This window comes from Dasypus novemcinctus, chromosome 22 (genome assembly GCF_030445035.2).
Source record: "Dasypus novemcinctus isolate mDasNov1 chromosome 22, mDasNov1.1.hap2, whole genome shotgun sequence".
Lineage (NCBI taxonomy): Eukaryota > Metazoa > Chordata > Mammalia > Cingulata > Dasypodidae > Dasypus > Dasypus novemcinctus.
The window spans coordinates 7,061,205-7,083,710 of NC_080694.1; the positions used below are offsets into that span (position 1 = coordinate 7,061,205).

Consider the following 22,506-nt stretch of genomic DNA (forward strand, 5'->3'; position numbering starts at 1 on the left):
TCTCTATCCCAGCCAAAACAGATGGCAAGAAAGAGAAGTTGATGTGTGATTATGGTGATGATGGGGGGGGGGGATAATGACAAGGAGAGAGAGGTGTTCAAACCATTGGACAGGAGTGAGAAAGAGACAGATATGAAGACAGATATATCAGGGTTATGTGTAATAGGTATCTGGGCACAAGGCTGGAGCCTTCCCAACCAGGTGAGGATCATGCCCAGAACTAATGAAGAACTCAAGGCAAGCCAAGACCCCTTAGTATCAGCACAGTTGTCAGAATGGCCCTGGGACGACCCTCTGCGAGTAGCTGGGATCCTAGCAATGGGTGCAGCTGAGTCTGGCCCTGGCTGTGACTTTATGCTTCTTAGCTGCCTCCCACCAGGGGGCATGGAGACATTCCTTGAAAGAAGGATGCCCTGGCTTAGTGCATTCACAAACCCAATCCAGACAAGCAAAAACTTAAGGGAGTTGTTACTAGTGTACCTGTCTTACCAGAAATGTTAAAGGAATTCCTTCAGGCTTTCTCAAGGACCAGGCATGGTGACAAATATATGTTTGGTTTGGGATATGTTATTAATTTAGGAAAGTACATATAAAGGATTATTGGATTGCAAGAAATACAACCACTCAAATATACACATTAAAAAAGAATATAATGTAAGAGGGTAACCAAATGTAAGATTTCTGAGGGCAGGAGCCATACATTTCTTATTTAACAAAATACCTCTTGCACCTATCAAATCTCCTGACATAAAGTAGTTTCCCTACACTTGGCTCTTCTGCCTCTTCTATTTGAATCTATTGTTAGTGCAAGAGTTGATAGGTGCATGTCCAAGAGTCTTAAATCTTTAGGCTGTCCATGTGTCAGTTGGGCCCTGAATCTCAACAGAGTTGAAACACCTTCTCTCCAGTTCATTGGACTCACCCAGGACAGCTAACAAGGAGATGATGATGGACAACACACATTCTATGGAACAGAGAGAGCCTGAAACTGCAAGCAAGATAATCCCATCATCTGCCCATGGGATCTAAGCCCTCTCTCAATTAGAGGCAAAGTGGGCATTACTATCCCAGAATCCTCAGCATTTGGGGATGAAAAATGGACTACAGAAGACTTACCATTATTCTACTGTAGATTTATTGATAGATCTTCTATCACCGATGTGGAGGCAGTGGCCACTGGACGTTCTGAAGGGAGAGAGAAGTAAAAATAGGTGTAATATGGGGGCACTTTCACGACTCAGGGATTGCAATGACAGATGCAGACCATTATACATCTTGTCATAATTTACAAAATTGTGTAGGAGATAGTGTAAACTACAATGTAAACTATAATCCACACTTAGTGGCAATGCTCCAAAATGTGTTCATCAATTGAAACACATGTACAACACTAATGAAGGATGTTGTCAATGTGGGAAAACGTGGGAGGTATGGAGCAGGACATTTGTGTATCCCCTATAATTTTTATGTATCATTTATGTAATCTAGGTATCTTTAAAAAAATTCAAAGTATGTCCATAAAAAAGTAGGCTGGTAAACAATATTGGAAAAATAAATATTAAAGCTCATGTAATACAATGGAAGGAACTAGAATTAGGACTTTCCAGTCCTGAAAAATCATCAGGCATCCAACCTCTATGTTGTGGTCTCTCTGAAATCCAGCTATGCTTTACTTTGCTTTTCTATTCCTTCTTCTTCTTCTTTTTTTTTTTAAGATTTATTTATTTATTTATTTCGCTCCCCTTCCCCACCCACCCCAGTTGTCTGTTCTCTGTGACTATTTGCTGCATCTTCTTTGTCCGCTTCTGTAGTTGTTAGCGGCACGGGAATCTGTGTTTCGCTTGGTTGCATCATCTTGTTGTGTCTGCTCTCTGTGTGTGCGGCCCCATTCCTGGGCAGGCTGCACTTTCTTTCACGCTGGGCAGCTCTCCTTCCAGGGCACACTCATTGCGAGTGGGGCTCCCCTACGTGGGGGACACCCCTGAGTGGCAGGGCACTCCTTGCGTGCATCAGCACTGCACATGGGCCTGCTCCACACGGGCCAAGGAGGCCGGGGGTTTGAACCTCGGACCTCCCATGTGGTAGACGGATGCCCTAACCACTGGGCCAAGTCCACCGCCCTTTACTTTGTTTCTCTATGCATGTATTCCCCATTCTCCAGGTTCTCCCTATAGCCTGGCTTCCTGTACTACATCATCAGGTCCCAAACTCTGCATCAATATCACCATAAAATTGCATAACCGGCTGATAGGGGATTCCCAAGCAAGGGGATCCAATTGACCTAGCTGGATCAGGTGGTCACTTGGGTCAACTCAGCTCTGGCCTGGGGAATGAGATCACACAGTGTTCTTTTGTGCAGATACATTCTTCTAAGAAGGGAGTGTTGGCAGAGAAAATGTAACCAGCATTTCTGACATAAGGCTTTGAGCAAACATCCAGGTGTAGCTGAGAATACGAGACCTGCATTTTGAATAGAGGGGCAACAGATCTTGGTGTCATTAGCAGATATGTGGTGGTGGAAATTAGGATTAGATGAGACAACCTGGGGAAAGCAGAATTGTGAGAATATTTAGAAGTGATGGAAACTGGCCTTCAGGAAACTGAGAGGGAAACAGCCAATGAATTAGAGAAGGAATTGTCAGAGAGATATGAAAAAAAAAAAAAAAAAAACAGAAGAGAAGAGCCACAGATTTTAAGGAAGGAGGGAATTTTAAGAGATAGAGAAGAGATTCGTCTTATTTTTAAAAAAAAAACACTTGATAGTTCCAAAAGCTTGCAAGTTAAGTGAAAAGTTAGATATAGTGTTTATGGATGTCAGCTAGGCACTTGATAATATATTTCATGACATTATTTTGGGACAAAATTGAAAAATGAGGGCTGGATGTAGTTCAGATGGGAGGGTTATTAATTAGGTAAAAGAAGAATTCCAGAGGGACACAAGTTAATAGAATGATGTACACCACCAGAGAACCCACATTCTATGTTTGATTGTGACAGGAAAACTTTGCAAATACTGAAACTGAAGATGTACAACCCTTACCAAATTCAAATCCCTGATGATGGGGTAAGAACAGGAAATTTATACTTGCATTCATTTTTCCAGGAGATTTAAATGCTGTCCAGCACATTCTTTGTGCTGACTTCTGAGAACACTGACTTAAACATGTACTAGCCTCAGTGTCTGCATCTCTGAAATGAGATTTCCCACCCTAACATCTGTGTAAATGCTCATGTAAGAACATGTGATTCAGCAGAAAATTTGCCCAACATCTACCTGCTGTCCTCAGCCCCTGCTCAGGGATTTGAAAACTTTTGTGATACCCTTTCATCAAGAATCCTCACTCTGTGGTCATAGCGAAGCTATGTGGTAGCATTTAAAGGATGCTTACAATGTAAACCCATATTTGCATAAAATTAGTCAGGTAAATTGGCCAAATAAAACTTTAGGTCTCAAACCCTGAAATGCTCAGTGAGATGTTACATAGATCTATCATGGTCTCATTTCAAATTTATCCATATCTGTTTGCTTAACCCTTAAGTTCACCCTGAAATGTCTTATTTCAGTCTAACGTGGGAATAGAAGCCAGTGTGCTGTTGTAAGATCTAGACTGGTATTAAAAATAAGTGACAATGACCCTGCATCGCAGTCTTGGGTCAAGTGGATTTCTCACCATAGGATATGTTTAATGGGGCCTGAGTGGAAGCCTAAGGCAGTGCCATTAACATCTCATCTCCAGGAGGAGAAGCTGGCTTTCTGAGGGCACTTTGGGATAAAATCACAGTTAGGTCTGGCTTTCATATCAATAGCCCTGGGAATCTCAGGTCATTGAAAATCTTGGACGGGTGCCTCATTCCACAAACACTTATGGCGAATCTGTCCTGTAGCAAGCACTTTCCAAAAGGAGTTCATAGCCCAGTGGGAAAGGCAGAAGAGACAGTTTTAAAGTGATATACAAGCATAGTGATGGTTAGACACACAGCCCACTATGGAGCACAGAGGACAGTCACTCATTCTCCCCTCCATGAGGAGGGCTATAAGGGAAGGCTTTTGACAGTAGGTTACAGCAAGCTGATCCTGAAAGAATGGAGCTAGGAACATCTGCAGGTAGATAGAGCCAGGTGTCCCTGGGATGAAGAGCCAAGAAAGGGTTTTCCACGTAGTTATTATGAGATCAAGCACATGTACATACAGTGACTGCTGTGTGTGGAGACATGCAAGCAGAAAGGGAGTCAAAGCTCACAGGAGGTGAGGCCAGAGACACAGGCAGTGACCTACGTGGACTTTCTTCTCTTAGAGACGGAGAGTCTGGGAGGCTTATAAGCCCAGGAGTGCTCTCTGAGCCCCTTCAGGAAGGCAGCTTAAATGGAACTGAAGCCAGAGGCAGGAATAGCAGTGACAAGGATCCCTGATGAGCAAGAGGTGAGCAGGGCCAGTCTAGAAACATGATACCAAGGTGCAGAGGAGAGGAAATGTTTGAAAAATATTTAGATAAAATCATCTGAATTTGGTAATTTGTGGGGTGAAGGAGCAAGAGGAAACTGAGATGAATCTCTAGGTTTCTGGTTTGGATAATGAGATGGCTGTATTAGTCTGCCAAAAGGGTGCAGATGGCAAAGTACCAGAAACCCATTGGCTTTTACAGAGGGTGTTTACTTGGGGTAAACGCTTACAGTTACAAGGCCCCAAAGAGTCCAACTCAAGGTTGTTTCTCATGAAAGTCAGTTACCACATGTTGAAGCCAGATGGCAGGTGATTTTTGCTGGTCTCTCCTTCCTCTTAAGGCTCTGTAGTCCCAGCTTCTTCTGATCTCAGTGTAGGTAGGCATAGGGCTCATTTCTTTCTGGGTCTTCTTTTTTTCCTCTCTATTTATTTTTAAATGTTACATTAAAATATATGAGGTCCCCATATACCTCACACTCCCCTCGCCCCACTCCTCCCACATCAACAACCTCTCCCATCATTGTAGGACGTTCACTGAATTTGATGAATACACCCCAGAGCACTGCTGCACCACATGGATAATGGTTTACATTGTAGTTTACACTTTCCCTAGTCCACCCAGCGGGTCATGGCAGGACATACAATGTCCAGCTCCTGTCCCTGCAGTACCACCCACGACAGCTCCAAGTTCTGAATTCCCCCATATCACATCTCTTCTTCCCTCTTCCTACCATCAGCAGCCACCTTAGCTGCTTAGCTGCTCTGTTCTTTTCAGCTGCAAAGTATCAAGCAAATAACTGATCTCTCTCTAGGGCTTTAGACATTTAAACCTTCTTTCTGTCACATAGTAGGAATGAAAAAAACAGGTTGTCTCTTTCCATGTCTTTGGAGCTCTCTCTCTTCCTGTGTGTCTGAGTGAGCGTCCATTTACATGGACCCACAAAGTGCTGGGGGCCCCACCAGAGTCAAATCAAAAGCCCTAAGTTGTTTTAATGAAGTAAACTTAAAACCTTTGAATTCAATAAAATCAAAGGGTGTCATACCCAGAGGAACAGACCAGTTTACAGTTTCTCTTTTTGGGGGGATTCATAAATAATCTCAAACTGCCACAATGGTACTAACTTCAGAAGACATTATTGGAGGAAGAGCAGAAAGGGATTTTTCACAGGTGAGATGTGTCTGTGTGTGCATGTATATAATATGTCTGAAACTTGTGGGAAAGAGGTGCAGGATGGTGAATTAGACTTCAGAGATATCAGGATATAAAGCATAGCTGAAACATTGAGAGTTGTGATGAGTTTACAAAGGGGCCATGTATAGGGTGAGAAGAGGCAGGCAGAAGAAAAGGAGTCCTAAAAAGAGACAGAAAAGGAATAGTCAGGGACGTAGGTGAAGGATCAGAAGATGGTGGTGGTATTAAAACTACAAATGAGATGAAGGTGTCAAGAAGTGATTAACGAGTGTCAAATGGAGACGAGGGTAAGGGCTGGACAGTGTCCACAGGAGTCAGTGAGTATTGAAGGCAGCAAGAGCTGTTTCAAGAAAGAGGTAGGGCAGGTGCCAGATTGCAGTGGGGTGTAGACTGAATGACAAGTGAGCAAAAGGAGAAGGAAAGTGCAGATTACTCTACAATGAGATTGGATGGGAGCTAGACAGGGGTGGAGAGCCTAGAAGCTACATTCCAGCACAGAGACTGAATCTGTTTTATTCCCACAGTATCCTCAGCATCTAAATCAGTGTCTGTTCCTGTGAGCACTTAGGATGAGTTTTTTCCCAAGAGGGGCTTAGTCCCTCAGGTAAGTAGAACCTGCCACCATCCACCAACACTGCAGACATGCCCAGACTTGCCTAAATCCCAGGCAAACAAACACACAAAAGCCACTTGTCTTTTAGCTTGATTTCCTGCTAACCAGATTTACAAAAATATTTTGTGGGGATTAGTTCCACCACCTCAGCAAGGGCATGGTTAAATGATTTGTAAAAGCTCATCTGTTCTTGCTTCAGAGCAAAAATAGCTCTGTTCTTGCTCATCTCTGTACAAGCTATCGCTTTTCACTTGATGTTTAAAGACACTTCTTCTTGCCTTTCTGCCTTTCTGTGAGTCTAGAGACAAGCTTTCTTTTCCAAGACAAGACCTCCTTGAGAAATTTAACCTTAACCACAGCCATGAATTCAAAAATGCATAATATATATGCAAGAGAAATAAAGCACACAGGGCCCTCCCTGCAGATGAGTTTTGGTTTGTGAGTCTCTCATTCCTGCAGCAATACTTCATGTCATAAACCTGTGAATTCATGCATCAAGATGCACAGAACACCAGGATTGCTATTAAAAAAAGAGGTGAGTGATATGAAGTGGCAAAAAGAAACCACACAATGTATGCAATATTCATCTTGCTTGACTGAGAAAGAATCATGACCAAGGAAAAACAGAAACAGGAAAAGCCCCACTGCCCCCCCAAATGCACTGATCATTCTATTGCAGGCCTTATAATTTAACCCTACTGTGTTCAAATGGGCAAAGAAAATGCAGTTTCAGTATTTTCCACCTGTAATTTAAACTTTGGGGACAGTTTTGGTCTATCCAGTAAACACAGTCTAATTCAAGAATTCTAATGACCTCTTATTTATTTATTTATTTATTATTTATTTCTGCTCTCTGTGTCCATTCCTATGTGTTCTTCTGTGAACGCTTCTATCTTTATCAGCAGCACATTGTGTCATCTTGTTGTGTCAGCTCTCCGTGTGTGCAGCACCATTCTTGGGCAGGCTGTATTTTCTTTAGCGCTGGGCGGCTCTCCTTACGGGGCACACTCCTTGCATGTGCGGCTCCCCTACGCAGGGGACACCCCTGCGTGGCAGGGCATTCCTTGCGTGCATCAGCGCTGCATGTGGGCCAGTTCCACACGGGTCAAGGAGGCCTGGGGTTTGAACTGCAGACCTCCCATGCAGTAGGTAGATGCCCTATACACTGGGCCAAGTCTGCTTCCCTTAATGGCCTCTTTAGGTGACTTTTGGATACTGTTCATCTTTCACATTTTCCCCCCTTTCTTTTGCTTTCCTTTAAGAGGACACCTGGACTGTGGCTGTGATATGCAGTCTCTAGGTGGTGGTAGGGGAGAGGCAGAGCCCATGGGTCCGCACAGTGTTGTCTAGATCAGTGCTTCTAAAATTACATGTGATGTGATTGCCTGTGGATGTTGTGTAAATGCAGATTCTGATTCATTGGGTCAGGTTGTACCAAAGATCCTGCATATCTAGCGAAGTTCCAGGTGATGCTGACGCTGCTAGTCCTAGGACACACTGCACAGCAGCAAGACCAGATTCCTGCTGTTCTCTGTACAACATGCTTGGTGTGTTCCACTTCTAGACTGGAATGTCTGAAATATGACTTATCCATTAGATATTTTGGGCCACTTGCTGGCCCTTATTACTAACACTGAGGGTCACAGGCATCTTCTCTTGGTTACAAAGCCTTTTCTGATCCTCTCAGTGTAACTGAGGTCTGACCTTCTGATCCTCTCAATGTAACTGCATCTATGCACTAGGATGTATCTGGGATCCTTGTACACTATATAAAGCATGGGGAGCAGAGTGTAGCCTCACACTCACCTACCAAACTTCTGTTCACCACTTTCGTGCCATCTTCTTGTGCCATATTGGCAGGTCACATGTGGGACTTTTTCAACTAAATGTGGGAAGCCATCCACCTCTAATCACCACAATTTTATTCTATCTATTTATATATTTGTAAGCTCTCTTTCCCCCAATTCAGAGTGCAGCCTCAGGAAGGTGGAAACAGAATCATAATGTGTCTCCCTGCTGGTTCTACCTCTGTCTCACTTACTGCTGCAGCCCCCTGAACCAGAAGAGTAGGACTTCCCGTTTCCTTTCTGTCATGTCCTGAGTTATGCTTCTTTGAACATAATTGAGTTCCACAGAAGTTAAGAAACTCTTTTAATTAAAAAAAGACTGATTTTCAAGACTTGCTACAGATCTTAAGACTCAATGACCCTTTTTCTTAGGCAACTTGGACCATGAGCCTCACTGTACAGCCATGGATTTGGAAGGCTGCAAGGGAAGGTGATTTAGGGAGGAAATAAAATTACAGAACTTTGCTTCCTATATCAAAAACTTTATATCTAAGATGGCTACAGAGTAAGGAGCTCCAAGAGTCAGCTCATCCTACAGGGCCATTATTAAGCATCCATGGCTACCTAATGCACCTGTTGGGGGAACCAGGAGACCAGAAGAATATCTTGCAACATCCTTGAAAGAATGGAAGGAGGAGACTGCCCATCTGCAGTGAATATTTGTGAGTAGAACACTCCAAACAGTGGAGGCCAGTGACCATCCTTCACTCATGGAACTATTCTGTGGCTTGAGTTGGAAGCTCCATTTCTTAAAATCAGGGAGGAAGAGATGGTTTAGAAATGACTTCAGCTACTGATTAGAAAAATCAGTTGGCTGAGGTATAACCCTAAGAACAGCTAAAGCTTGAAGCTGTACAAATTGGAAAGAGGACTTTAGCCACCATTTTAACTTTGCCCCCAGCTTGAGGGGAAACAGGACTGATTAAAAATTACTGTGACAGTAGGAACTGGCTTCTTTTCCTCCAGATCAGACTGCAACCCTAGACTAGGCCTGCAACTCTGGTAGGGAGGATGTTGGGGGCATCTACACCAGCCTCTGTGGGCAACTGCAGGGGCTTTTGGCTGGCACAGACTAGATAGTCAGACATCTGGGGCTCCAGCCCTACTCCCAATAGGATAGGAGAGGAGCTGTATTTCCTCAGCCTCTCTGGGCAACTGCAGGTGCTTTCAGCCTGCACAGACTGGTATGTTGAGTGACTTTGATTCCATCCTGTCCCTCAAAGGATAAGAGGGGGCTGGTGGTTCCTCAGTCTCTTTGAGTAACTGCAGATACTTTTGGCCCACATGGACATTGTTTAGCACTGGGGGCTCCACCCTCTTCCCTCCCAATAAGATAGGAAGGGGCTGGTGTTTCCTCAGCCTCTCTGGGCAACTGCAGGCACATTTGGCCTGCAAAGACTGGACTTTGGAGGACCTGTAGCTCCATCCCCCAAATAGGGTAGGAAGGGAGCTTTGTTTCCTCAACCTTTGTGGGCAACTGCAAGTGCTTGTGGCAAACATGGATTCCTTTATTGGGCACCTTTGGTTCCATCTACAACCCCTTAAAAGGCAGAAGGGACATTATACCCTCAGCCTATCAGGGTGACTGCACGCACTTTGACCCACATGGATTAGATTGTTGGGCCCTCTGGAGGGTCCATCCCCACCCCTGGAAAGGGAGGAGGGCTGTAGGTGCTATGTCAGTCTACCTGGGCAACTGTGACCTGTTTTAGCTGGTACAACCTAGTTTCTTCCCACACCTCCACCTCCACCCTCACTTCAGGAAGAGGATGAAGGGGAATGAAACTTTATTAGTCTTTCCAGGCAACTGCAGACAGTCTTATGCTGCACTGCCTGGATCACTACACATGACTACTGCTCTGTCCATATCCCTGGTTGAGAAGAAAGGTGGGAGTAGGTCCTTTACTTCCTAGGACATAATGGGCAGCTTCAGCATCCACAGCTTACAGCATCCACAGCTTACAGCATCCTTGGTTCCTACTACAAAGCCAGCAAAATCCCTAAACTAAAGAGAGATACTGCACCCAAAATAAATACATCTAGTTAGCCAGATGCCAAGACAGCAACAAAAAGTTACAATCCATGCCAAGAAACAGGAAGATATGGCCCAGTCAAAGGAACATGATAAGCCTCCAGATAACACAAAGTAGTCGAGACAACTAATCACAGATTGTCAGAGTCAAAGACCCGAGGGTATCGGAATGAAAGACAAAGAAAGATTGGGTTCAGGGGATCTGACGGCATTGATTTCTCAAGCTCATCAGACAACTTTATTGAGTCGAGGGGCTAGTATTTATACCCCTAACATACGTTACATTCATCAGTAAATCAAGTTACCTATTACCCTTACCTCATTCTCTATTAACTAATGATTGATGAACACCAACAAACTTTACTGGAAATATTATTATAAAAATCAGTAAATACACTCATAAATCCTGTTACTCAGGTCGTTCTGTCCTAAATGTTCTTGTTCCGCCTGAAGGTGTACTTTACCCAGCCATGATTATGATCCGCATCGATAATTATAGGGGACAGCCTGACTGGCCAGTCCAGGAAGTGACTTACTTATCTGGAAACAAGATGCCTTTATTTCTCATAACAGATGTTCAAACAAATTTCCTTAATGAATTCAGTGAGATGTTTAAAGAGGTAAGGATATTAAGAAAACACTGAGTGTGAACAAAAAATAGAACTTGAAAGCACAGGTAGGAAAATAACAGATCTTATGGTAAGGAAAGGCACAATAAATGAAATAAAATATATACTGGAGACTTATAACAACAGATTAGAAGAGACAAAAGAAAGGATCAGTAAGCTTGAAGACATGGCATTTGAAAGTGAACATACAAAAGAACAGATAAAGAAAAGAATGGAAAAAAATGAACAGGTGTTAGGGAATAAAGGACAACAAGAGACATGCAGACATGTGTCATGGATGCCTTAGAAGGAGAAGAGAAGGAAAAAAGTGGAAAAGGAATATTTGAAGAAATAATGGTAGAAAATAGCCCAACCCTACAAACAATATAGATATCTGTGTCTAAGAAGTATCCTAAAAAATCTGAGACAAATACTGATTAGAATGTCAAATGCCAAACACAAAGGGAATTTTGAGAGCAAAAGAAAAAAGCAATGTGTCACATACAAGGGATACCCCATAAGATTAAGCTCTTATTTCTCATCAGAAACATGGGGGCAAGAAAGTGGTTTCATATATTTAAGATACAGTGAGAGAAAAACTGCCACCCATGAATGTTATATCTGGCATGACTGTCTTTCAAAAATGAGGGCAAATTTAGAAAATTCACAGATAAACAGAAAGTGAGAGAGTTTGTAACCAAGAGAGCAGCTCTGCGGAAAATACTAAAGGGTGTGCTACAACCTGAAAATAAGAGACATAAGAGAAAGGCTTGGAAGAGAGTCTAGAAATGAAGAATATATTAGTAAAAGTAACTAAAAGTGTAAAAAAAATAATGGTGAAAATAAAATATGACATATGAAACTCAAAGGTCAAAAAGGGTGAGGTAAGTACTGCCTTTACAGTAATAATATTGAATGTTAATGGATTAAACTCCCCAATTAAAAGACACAGACCAGTGGAATGGATAAGAAAATACAAGCTATCTATATGCTGTCTACAAGAGACTCACCTTAGACCCAAGGATACCAATAGATTAAAGTGAAAGGCTAGAAAATGATATTCCATGCAGGCACTAACTGAAAAAAAGGTGGAGCAGCTAAACGTATATCAAATGAAATAGACTTTAAAAACAATTTTTTAAAATTAGAGACAAGGAAGAGCATTGTATATTAACAAATCAGGCAACTCACCTGGAAGAAATAACAAACACAATATGTACCTAACCAGGTTGCCCCAAATCCAATGAGGCAAACACTGGCAAAACTGAAGGGAAAATACATGTCTCTACAATAAGAGTTGGAGACTTCAATATACCACTCTCAGCATTGAATAGAACATCTGGGCAGAGGATCAAAGAAAGATTGAATAATATCATAAATGGACTAAATCTAGTGGACATATACAGAACATTGTACCTCGAAATAGCAGTATATATGTTCTTCTCAAGTGCTTATGGATTTTTCTCCAGGATAGCCCATAAGTTGGGTCACAAGGAAGATCTCAACCAATGCAACTAGACTGAATTTAAAGAAAGCACTTACTCTGATCATAATGGAATAAAGTTGGAAATCAGCAAGAGGCAGAAAAAGGGAAACTTCTCAAATATATTGAGATTAAAAAATACACTTTGAAATAGTCAGTGGGTCATAGAAAAATTATAGGTATATCAATAAATATCTAGAGATGAATGAAGTCAAGAACACAAAATATCAAAACCTGTGGGATGCTGTGTATTAGTCAGTCAAATGGGTGCTGATAAAAATACCAGAAAATGGTTGGTTTTTATAAAGGGAATTTATTTGGAGTAGAAGCTTACAGATTCCAGGCCATAAAGCATAAGTTACTTCCCTCACCAAAGTCTATATGGAGCAAGATGGCTGCTGACGTCTGCGAGGGTTCAGGCTTCCTGAGTTCCTATGTTTCTGAGGCTTGCTTTACTCTGGCATCAAGGTTCCTTCCTTCCTGGGACTGGCTCCCAGGAAACTCTACGTGTTGACTTCCCAGGGCTCCAGCTTAAGTCCTCAGCATCAAAATCCAAAATCAAAACTCCAACATTAAAAACCCCACATCAAAAGCTCCAACTCTGTCCTTTGCCAGACCTTTAACTGTGAGTCCCCACCCACCAAGGGTGGAGACTGGGTGGGGACTCTACGCCCTAATCACAATTTAATCATGCCCAGGTACAGATCAGATTACAAACATAATCCAACATTTCTTTTTGGAAGTCATCAATTATATCAAACTGCTACATGCTATGAAGGCAGTGCTGAAAAGAAATTTATAGGTTTCAATGCTTTTACATTAAAAAAGAAGAAAGAGCTAAAAATCGGTGACCAAACTACACAGCGGTAGTTGTGCAGTTCTATTAGCTTGAGTAACTAGTAAAAGAACAGCAAACTATTTCTAAAGGAAGCAGAAGAAATGAAATAGCAAATATTAGAGAAGAAATAAATGAAATTAAGGACAACAACAACAACAAACAACAGAGAATTAACCAACCATAATTTGGTTCTTTGCAAAGATTAACAGAATCATCAAATATTTAGCTAGACTGACAAAGAAAAAAGAGAGAAGATGCAAATAATAAAATAAAAAAATGAAAATGGAGACATTCCTATTGAATCCAGAAAAATAAAAGAAGAGCATAGGGAAATGGATGTGGCTCAAGTAATTGGGTTCCCATCTAACATATAGTAGGTCCAGGGTTCAATACCCAGGGCTTCCTGACCTGCATGGCGAGTTGGCCTACGTGGAGTGCTGCCCCGTGCAATGACTGCTGCCCCACACAGGAGTGCCCCCCCGCACAAGGAGAGTCCCCCACACAAGGGGTGCCCTCCGTGCAAGAGGTGCCACCCCACACAGGAGTGTAGCCTGCCCAGGAGTGGTGACACCCACACAGAGAGCTGACGCAGCAAGATAATGCAACAGAGAAAAAAAGAGAGACACAGAGAAGAGACAATATGAGATGCAATGAACTAGGGAGCTGATGTGGCACAAGAGAGTGATCACTTCTCTCCCACTCTGGAAGGTCCCAGGATGGGTTCCCAGAGCTGCCTAATGAGAATAAAAGCAGACACAGAAGAACACACCATGAATGGACACAGAGAGCAGAAAATGGGGAAGGAGGGAAGAAAGAAATCTTAGAAAAAATGTAACTTAAAAAAAAGGGGATCATCAGAGGATACTATGAACAACTCTATGCCAACAAACCAGACAATGTAGGTGAAATGGAAAATTTCCTAGGAATGTATGAATAAGCTACACTGACAGTAGAAAGAATAGAAGATCTCAACAAAACAATCACAAGTAAAGAGATTGAAACACTCATCAAACAACTCCCCAAAATGGATAGCCCAGGACCAGATGGTTTCACAGGTGAGTTCTATTAAGCATTCAAAGAAGATTTAACCCCAGTCTTAAACTCTTCCAAAAAACTGAACAAGAAGGAAAGCTACCAAACACATTTGTGACGGCAATATGAACCTACTACCAAAGCCAGATAAATGTATTATGAAAAAAGAAAATTACAGACCAATTTCCCTAATGAATACGTATGTGAAAATCCTCAAAAACTTAGTTGCTAATCAAATGAAACAACACATTAAAAGAATTATTTATAATCAAGTGGGTTTTATACCAGGCATGAAAGGCTGGCTCAACACAAGAAAATGAATCAGCATATACACCATATTAATAAATCAAAGAAGAAAAATCACATAATTCTATTGATTGACACAGAAAAAGCATTTGACAAAATACAGCATCCTTTCTTGATAAAAATACTACAAAAGATAGGAATTGAAGGATACTTTGTTAACATAACAAATTGAAGGATACTTTGTTAACATATACTAACTGCTAATGTACTCAATGGTGAAAGACTGAAAGCTTTCCTTTTGAGATCAGGACAATACAAGGATGACCACTCTCACCATTGTTGTTCAATACAGTGCTAGACATTCTAGATGGAACAGTCAGGCAAGAAACAGAAATAAAAGGAATCCAAAATGGAAAGGAAGAAGTAAAATTTTGCTATTCACAGATGATATGATCCTATACCTAGAAAGTCCCCAAAATCTACAACAAAGCTGCTAGAGCTAATAAACTATTTCAGCAGATTGGCAGGATACTAGATTAAAATGCAAAAATCAGAGCTGTTTCTATACACTAGTAATGTGCAACCTGAGGAGGAAGTCAGAAAAAAATTCCACTTACAATAGTGACTTAAAGAATTAAATTTAGGAATAAACTTTACCAAGGATGTAAAGCATTTGTATTCAGAAAAATACCATGCATTGCTAAAGAAATTGTTAAGATGTCAATTCTACCCAAATTGATAAACAGATTCAATGCAATTCTGATAAAAATTCCATGAGCATTTTTTTAAAGAAATGGAAAACAAAATTATCAAATTTATTTGGAAGGGTAATGGTTCCCAAATAGAAACATCTTAAAAGGAAGAGAGATGGGAAGCAGATGTGACTCAAATGATTGGGCTCCCATTTACCATATGGGAGGTTCAGGGTTCGATTTCTAGGGTCTCCTGGTGAAGGTAAGCTGGACAGCATGGCCAGCTGGCCTGGTGGAGAGCTGGCAGAGCAAGAAGACACAACAAAAAAAGACATACAGAAGAGACAATAAGAGATGCAGCAGACCAGGGAGCTGAGGTTGTACAAGAGATTGAGTGCCTCTCTCCTGATCTGGAAGGTCCCAGGATCAGTTCTCACAGCCACCTAAAGAGAAGACAAGGAGACACAGAAGAACACACAGTGAATGGACACAGAAAGCAGACAGAAAGCACAAAAACAAGGGGGGTGAGAAATATAAAAAAGAAGGAAAAGCAAAGTTGGAGGACTCTCATTCCAGATTTTAAATCATATTACCTAGCTACTTTGCTAAAAATAGCATGGTGCTGGCATAAAGATAGATACATAGAGTAACAGAACTAAATTAATCATTCAGAAACAAACCCTGACATGTATGAGCAAGTGGTTTTTTACAAAGCTGTCAAAACCCTGCTGGGGAAGAATAGCCTATTCAACAAATGGTGCTGGGAGAACTAGATATCCCTATCCAAAAGAAAGAGGACCCCTATCTCACACCTTATACAAAAATTAACTCAAAATAGATCAAAGCCCTATATACAAAATTTAGAACCATAAAGTTTCCAGGAGAAAATGTAGGAAACACATCTTCAAGACCTGGTGGTAGGTGTACATTTCTTTTTAAAATTTAATTAATTTGTTTGTCTATTTATTTTAAAGAATATTTAGGTTTCATAAATGTTACATAAAAAACATAAGAGATTCCCATATGTCTTACTTCCTCCCTCTCTCACATTTCAACATCCTTCATTAGTGTGGTACATTTGTTGTAATTGATGAATGCATATTGAAGCACTGTCATTAACCATGAAATAGTTTACATATTTTAAACCCCGTCCCATGTAATTTTGTAAGTTATGGCAAAATATATAATGGCCTGTGTATCTATCCTTTCAATGTCATGCAGGACAATTCCAATGTCTAGAAAATGCCCCCATATTACACCTATTTTTCCCTCTCCCTCCCCTCAAAACTTCCAGTGGCCACTGCCTTCACATCAATGACACAAGCTCTTCCATTGCCATAGTTCCTCAGTGTGACAGAATTGGATTCATTTGTGGTCTCCCTACACATGGCTCTTCTGCCCCTTCTATTTGAACCTATACTTGAAAGGCATATGTCCAAGAGACTTAAATCTTTGGTCTGTCCATGTTCAGGTGGGCTCTGAATCTCAGCAAAAACACAACATCTTCTAGCCAGTGTATTGGACTCACCCAGAACAAATAACAAGTTGAGGATGATAGACAAGGCCCATCCCAAGGAACAGAGAGAGTCAGCAACTGTATGCAAGAGAGTTCCATCAATCTACCCCATGGTATCTAAGCCCCCTCTCAACTAGAGGAAGAGTGGGCATCACCATCCCCAAATACTCAAGATTGGGGGATGAACAATGGACTACAGCAGACTTAGTATTATTCCACTATAGACATTGTTATTTTAGTGGTGGTACATTCTTAAACCTTACACCTAAATCATGAGTAATGAAAGAAAACATGGATAAATGGGACTTCCTCAAACTGAAAAACTTTTGTGATTCAAAGGACTTCTTCAAGAAGGTGAAAAGGCAACCTACTCAATGGGAGAAAATATTTGGAAACCACGTATCCAAAAAGGGTTTGACTTCTAGTCTACATAAAGAGATCATAACAATAAAAGAGCAAGCAATACGGTTAAAAACTGGGCAAAAGATTTCAATAGACATTTCTCCAAAGAGGAAATACAAATGGCCAAAAAGCACAAGAAAATATGTTCAATGTCAATAGCTGTTATGGAAATGCAAATCAAAATGACAATGAATGAGGTATATCACACTACAGTAGAATGGCCATTAAATTCTTTAAAAAAAAAAACAGTAAACAATGAGTGCTGGAGAGTATGTAGAGAAATAGGAACCCTCCTGCACTGTTAGTGGGAATGTAAAATGATGCAGCTTCTGTGCAAGACAATTTGACATTTCCTCAGAAATGTCATATAGAAATATAGAAATTCCATATGATCCAGCAATTCCTCCACTAGGAATATATCCAGAGGAACTGAAAACTGACATAAATAGACATTTGCACACCAATGTACATTGAGGCATTATTTAGAATTGCCAAAATATGGAAACAACCCAAATGTCCATCAACTGATGAATGGATAAACAAAAATCGTATATACATACAATGAAATACCTATGCTGTAATAAGAAACTAAATTAGGATGCATATGATGGCATGGATGAATCTTGAAGACAATATGCTAAGTGAAATAAGCCAGATGCCAAAGGATTAATATTGCATGGTCTCACTAATATGAACTAAATACAAAGAAAAATGCACGGAGTTAAAACATAGAGTATAGGTTATTAAGTGATAAGAGGAGGGCTGAGAAATGGTACTGATGCTTAATGCATGTAGGAGTTTTAATTAATTTGACTGCCAATGTGTGGAAATGGATAGAGTTGATGGTAATACATTATAGTGACTAGAACTAATGCAGTTTGTGTATAAATGGGATTAAGGTTGAAAAGGGTAGTCTAGGGGTGTAAATGTCAATTGAAAGGAAGCTAGAAAATAATCTAGGGACTGATTAATAGTGAACCCAGAGGTGGATAAGAATTGTAACCACATTTACATGGTACAAATACAAGAATATCTTTCTATGAACTAGAATAAATGCATAGCACTATTGCAAGGATGTAAGAATGTGGAGAAGCCCGGGAAAAATGCAATTCATGTAACCTGTGGAGTATAGTTGCCAGCAGTACTGTAAAATTCTTGCATCAATGCCAAAGAAGTACTTTGTTAATGATAGGGAGTTATGGGAAAAATATACCAAATGTATGCTATAGACTATAGTTAGTGGCAATAGTCTGATACTATCTCATAATGTATAACAACGTTCCACAACAATGTAGTATGTTGGCGGAAGGGTGTGGTATAGGAATTCCACCCAGAAGCACAATAGTTTTATAAGTTCACAAGTTCCCTAATAAAAATATATTTTTAAAAAACCTACAGAAAGCATAGATGAAAACTAACAGCTATCAAGTAAAATTATAAAATAGCTTATCCCAAAAAAATATTTACAGAAACTTCCTATATAACCCACACTCAGTTTCCCCTAAAGTTAGCATCTTATATAACTACAGTACAATTATCTAAAGCAGGAACTAACCTTTGGTATACTATTATTAAGTAAAAAACCACACCTACACTACTACCACACCAACACTCTATCTCATCTTGTTAGTTCATGTCACCCATTTTTGCTCCGCCTTCCCTTCTGATTTAATTGTAATAGAGTTATTACCTTACCACACTCTCCGGCCTTTCTGCTGTAGAAATCTTGCCCTTTCTAGAGACCCAGGAAGTATAATGTTCATTAAGATTATAGCTTTAACAGTAGGGTGTGATAATTCCAGACACTTAGGAAAGTGTCTCAATAGCGGAAAATCTTCTGGAGTGAATTTCACTAAATATAGAAACCCCCCTATCCCCAGGCCAGGCCTGTGACCCTGAACTTAATAGCTCTATTTGTGCTTCATTGGTGGTGGTGAGGCTTTTGTTTTTGAAAGTTTCCCCACTAAAAAACTTCTGATTCTTCATCATCTCAGGCCTCTGACTAATGGAAGGTCAGGGTTACTCTGTTTAAGGTGTAAAATTTTTCCTCCTGTCTAGAATGCTCTTTCTTCACTTTTCTGCCTTGAAAGGCCCTACTGTGTCTTCCAACTGCAACACTGCCTACTGTATACAACATTTCCTCCCTCTTCCCCTCTACCCAGGAATAATGGAGCTTTTCTGGTTCTGTGCCATTGCTGTATCTTCTAAATACCTCTATTGTTACATCTTTCACTGTGAATCCTGAGTACGTGTCATCATATCTGGCTCCCCCGAGTTCTCTGTATCACTCACAGTATGCCACAGCCTCACCCAGAATAGGTGATAAACAAACATTTATTGACTGAGCAGATGAATGAATATGAATGGCATTAAAATAAGTAAAGTGTAGAGCCAAAAGTCCTGTAGCAGTTTGGCATTGTTTATGAATTCCAAAAACAGGTATTGGATTGTGTTTGTAAAATGGTCTGTTCCTCTGGCCGTATTAGATTTTCTTATCCTTAGAGGTTTCACCTTTACTTGATTAAATTATGATTAAGGTTTTGGATGTTATTGGACATTGAGTCCCTGCCCCCTTGGTTGGTGGGGACTCTCAGAGAAAATGACATGGCAGAGTAGAGAGCTGGAGTTTTTTTATGCTGGAGTCCCAGGAAGTAAATACAAAGAGAAGCAGACATGTGGGAAAGAGAGAAGGCTCCATTAGACACAGCTGAGGGCTTGTGGAGAGAGTAGAGCAGCTGAGCCTGGACTGGTTTTTAGGGTGAGTGTTAGTAAGAGAACTGTAACCAGACTGACCCCCCGAAACTAGACCAGGACAGAACTCCATTTCTGAAGTCTTCCTGTAAGTTCTGTTTGCATTTTTTAGGTGTTTTATGTGCTTGACATGGTGGCCGGTTTTTTTGCCTACTTTATTTCATTTACTCATCACAACTAGCTTTTGAGATAAGTACAGCTAGTGTGCCTGTTTCACAAATGAAGAACCGGGAGTCATAAGAGATAATACATTTCCCTGGATTACCTGTTTAGTAGTAGCAGAACTGGAACTCAAGCCTGCCTAGGCCACTTGAAACCAAAATCCACTCTTTTAAGGCAATGGAGTCCATCAAGATTAGATCAGTAGGGAAGAGGGAGGGAAAATTAATTAGGAATTAACCTTTATTGGATGTAGTAGGTATCTGTCAAGTGTTATGGCCACCCAGCATGTTTTTTTGTTTTTTTTGTTTTTTTTCTCTTCATTTTTTTTTTAATGTTACATTAAAAAAATATGAGATCCCCACATATCCCCCACCCCCCTCACCCCAAATCTCCCAGATCAAAACCGCTTTCATCATCATGGGACATTCAATGCATTTGGTGAATACATTTTGGAGCACAGCTGCACCACATGGATAATGGTTCACATTGTAGTTTCCACTCTCTCCCAGTCCACCCAGGGGGCCATGGCAGGACATCTATCCCACCTTTGGGTAATTTTCTTGGAAGAGGAAACCAGACACTTGCCATTGTGCAAAAAGGGAAAATGCCCCTCAAACCACTCAGCAGGGCTGTTGGGCAGTGCTCAGTGAGGAGCCCTCACAGAGGCAGTAGCTACAGCAGGCAGTGAGGCTCCTACTTTCCATTGCTTTCTAGGGTAGTGCACAGAGAACAATCAGGACCAAACAGCAGATTCCTGGAGAGAGACCTTGAACTTGGGCCACACAGCTTATAGGCAACATGATTAGGGTAGCACTGGCCCTTTCCATGGGATCATCAGGGGTCAGGGTCCCACAGTAATATGACATAGCAGCACGTTGGCCTCAACTTTCATGGTTTGGGGGAAACACCAGGACTTCCCCAGGATTGATGAGGGGCTGGGACCAAAGCTGCAGTGGCAGAAGTGTGATGTGGCAAGCTGCTGACTTGAACCCCTGCATCCCAATCATCCGTCATGACTGAGGAAGTGCCAGCCCTTCTATTATCATCAAGGTGTGGGTTCCAAGGCTCAAGACTGGCCAAGGTCAATTGCCTTGAGCATTGACTGTTACCAGATTCATCTGGTTTTGCAGGAGACCAACTGATTTTCTAGGAGGAGCCTACAGGGGGTCTGTGTGAGCCAAGTTTCCAAGGGGACAAGTTTCCCAGTGCCTGCTGTGATGCCTGTGCTTAGTGGTGGCTGCAGCAGGGTTGCTGCTGGGACAGACCCAAGAGGGAGTTTGGATACTACTTTTGTCCTTATGCCCCCAAGCTTATCTGGTCATCCAGGAAATTATCTGAGTTACCAAATAATGTGTTATAAACATATATTCTGCTTCAAGTAGTGAGGTAAGTTTTGCTGTTTGCAACTTAGGTCCAGAGTGATAGCTGATCATCTATTTTGTGGCAAGCTTTATCCTAGACCCTGTCTCATTCTTTATCTCACCAGATTCTCACCCCCCCCACACACACACACAATGCAGTACAATTTGCACTGCTGAAGAAAAATGTGATAAAGCTGTGGTAGGATGAGGCCAGCAAGATCGAGAGGAGCTGTCATGAAGGGTGCCCTTTGTCCAGCTACTGGGTCTGGGCTTCCCCCTACAAGCCAGTATTTCCCAGTGAGACAGGCATGCCCTGGTTCTATGTGAGATGTCTGCATGCACCTGGATGCAGACCTGCAGAGGCAGCCACTTCCAGCAGGTGGTGTCTCCAGCAAACACCTCTAGGAGCTTCTTTGCAATCCCACGTTGGCAGCAGGCCACACCAGGATTCTTAGTCTTCTCCAAGCTCTGACTGACCCTTTCACTAGTGTTCCAGGTACAATGGCTAGAGATTATTCTCTGACCCTCTGATTTTCTCCCCCGAGCCTTCCCTTCTCAACTCCCCACGGTCAAGTAAGCTCTATTTCTTTTTACACTAACCACATTATTTCCAATTTGTGAATGTCTCTTTCCCTGACTGAATTGTTATTGACACAACTGGTAAAGTAAAAACTGGATGGAAAATAACATGGTAAAATTAAATTTGGAGTTTGCATTTTGTTTAAAGCAGCCTAGAATAATGGGAAAACTTGGACTTCTGTATCTGAAAGACTTGGGTTCTAATTTCAGCTTTGCCTTTATAGCTGTGTGGCATTCTGTAAGCTACCTAACATCTCAGAGCATTGGTTATATCATTTTAAAATGGGGATAATAATACTTATCTCCAGGGTTTCCTATAAGTAAAACTGCTTTAAAATGCCAGGAACACTATGATGCAAGGTGTCGGTGGAGGGGTGATATATGGGAATTCTGCCCATTATGCATGATTGTTTGGTAAGCCACAACTTCTCTAATAAAAATATTTAATAAAAAAAGAAAGTGAGGAGAAAAATAAATATTAATTGAACTCTTACAAAGCGTCAGGCCCTGTGCTAAGCACTTTCATTTTCTAACTTGTTTATGCAACCCAACAACCTCACTATCAATACTGTTATCTTTATTTTACAAAGGAGCAACTTGGGAAAGAGAAGCCAAGAAAAACTACTTGCCAAAGCCGTACAGATAGTATGTGGCACAGCCAGTGTCTGAACCCAAGCATTTAGGCTCGAGGTCCATGTTGTTAACCACTTA

At 41.3% G+C, this 22,506-nt stretch overlaps 1 protein-coding gene across 5 annotated transcripts in view; it reads right to left on the reverse strand.

The window, feature by feature from the left end:
• The window catches only part of LOC111759351 (ral guanine nucleotide dissociation stimulator-like), a 127,376-nt gene that overhangs the window by 17,872 nt on the left and 86,998 nt on the right, over positions 1-22,506 (reverse strand). For all 5 annotated transcript variants that reach the window (XM_058285086.2, XM_058285087.1, XM_071210945.1 and 2 more), the window contains one exon: positions 1,117-1,185. The gene's annotated coding sequence lies outside the window, so the exon portion shown is untranslated. The remainder of the gene's footprint in view (positions 1-1,116; positions 1,186-22,506) is intronic.